Source organism: Lynx canadensis, chromosome A2, assembly GCF_007474595.2.
Source record: "Lynx canadensis isolate LIC74 chromosome A2, mLynCan4.pri.v2, whole genome shotgun sequence".
Classification (NCBI taxonomy): Eukaryota; Metazoa; Chordata; class Mammalia; order Carnivora; family Felidae; genus Lynx; species Lynx canadensis.
In genome coordinates this window covers 131,592,108-131,593,055 of record NC_044304.2, presented here as the reverse complement: position 1 = coordinate 131,593,055, position 948 = coordinate 131,592,108, and the positions used below count along the sequence as shown (strand labels likewise).

The following is a 948-nucleotide window of genomic DNA, read 5'->3' as shown; positions in this document are numbered from 1 at the left end:
GCTGCCAATATGTATAAAAGAATTACCCCTGTGAAATAGAAATTTATGAAAATTTAAAGTAGATGTTAAGGACTGATAAAAGTAGAAGTTTGTATAGTATAGCATGTGTTATAGGGATAAGCTTTTGTACAGGCTTCAAATTTAGTTTCTCTTTTGAATATTCACTGGTTCATGAAAGTGGTTTAGAAAACCATCCAAAGATTCATACAAAAAATGAACAGACATTCTGGAGTCTGAAGGAATTTATACTTGAAGATACTCCAGTCAGCAGGGGGTCATGTTGAGCATTCTGCAGACAGAATTGTTTCAAATCTGTAGCTGCCTAGGAAACCTTCAAATGGTTGAGCCTGACTAGGCTACCAATCAGAGCTGTTGAACCATTTTCTTCATAGTGGTGATGGTGGAGGAACCAGACATTGTGCTCCAGAGAGCCAGTAGATTCATCAGTGGTGGATACATAGGTCAGGCAAGGCTGACTCTCTATCAAAGGAAGCCAATGACTTCAACAACACAAAACTATCCATGGTGCTGAATTTCCAGCCCCTACACCTGATTCACCAAGGATGATTAATTGGGGAGCTAGAAATGAAAAGACTGAATTTCAGAAGTTAACAAATAAATAAATATGACTACTCGTTTGAATTTATGTATGAATGTGCTCAAAGCTTAAATAGAAAATACAGGTAGGCATACAGTAAAATAAGCTCCTCCTATATCAAAAGGCAATAATTTCACTATAGAATTTTGGGGGTTAGCAAAATTTTTCTGAGCAGAGGGATACCAAGATGGAGGTAGTACTTAAGAATTTTAATTTATGTTGGTATAGAGTGAAAATTGTGCAAATTATGTTTTAAATCACTGAATCCATAACAACAGAATCTAATTTCATTAGGACCTTTGTCAATGCTTTGTCCCTAATGAGTCAGTAATAACCAGAAAGAATATAAA

General features: G+C 35.7%; 1 pseudogene; it reads right to left on the bottom strand.

Moving 5' to 3' along the window:
- Positions 1-202: 202 nt before the first annotated feature.
- Positions 203-417, bottom strand: LOC115501795 (annotated as a pseudogene).
- Positions 418-948: the final 531 nt, after the last annotated feature.